Below are 859 nucleotides of genomic sequence, written 5' to 3'. Positions count from 1 at the left end.
CTCTGTTCAAACAACTGCCTCTTGGTCCATGTACAGATTCTTCATAAGCACAATTAAGTGTTCAGGAATACTCTTACTTCACAATGCTATCTATAGCTTGTCATGATCTATACATTCAAAAGCCTTTGCTTAGTCATTATAGCACAGATTAATATCTTTCTGGTATTATCTGCTTTCAGCCACGATCCATCGGACATCAGCAATGATATCCCTCGTTCCACGGCCTCTTCTGAATCCTGCTTGAACCTCTGGAAGTTCCCTGTCAATGTATGCTTGCTGCCGTTTCTTATTACCTTTAATAAAACTTTATTTTTATGGGCTATATCTCATAATTTGTTGGCTGCTGCTTCCATGAGCACTGATTATGGACAATTTCAATCTTTTCTCCATTTATCATGATGTTATCTATTGGTCCAGTGTGAGGATTTCTGCTTTCTCTATATTGAGGTGCAATCCATACTGAAGGCCATGGTCTTTGATCTTAATCAGGAAGTATTTTAAGTCTGCTTTGTTTTCAGCAAGCAAGGTTGTGTCATCTATAATATCATAGGTTGTTAATGAGTCTTCCTCCAATCCTGATGCCAAGTTCTTTCTCGTGTAATCCAGCTTCTTGGAGTATTTGTTCAGCATACAGATGGAATAAATATGGTGAAGGATACAACACTAACACACACCTTTCTTGATTATAACCATTCAGTATCCTCATGTGCTTGTCTAATGACTGCCTCATGGTCTATGTACAAGTTCCTAATGAGCACAGTTAAGTGTTCTAGAATATCCATTCTTCTCAATGTTATCCGTACTTTGTAATGATCCACACTGTCGAATACCTTTGCAAAATCAGTACAGCACAAGTAAA

The sequence above is a fragment of the Chrysochloris asiatica genome, unplaced genomic scaffold (assembly GCF_000296735.1).
Source record: "Chrysochloris asiatica unplaced genomic scaffold, ChrAsi1.0 scaffold00256, whole genome shotgun sequence".
Classification (NCBI taxonomy): Eukaryota; Metazoa; Chordata; class Mammalia; order Afrosoricida; family Chrysochloridae; genus Chrysochloris; species Chrysochloris asiatica.
The sequence above is the reverse complement of the archived record's forward strand: the minus strand, read 5'-3'. Positions refer to the sequence as shown.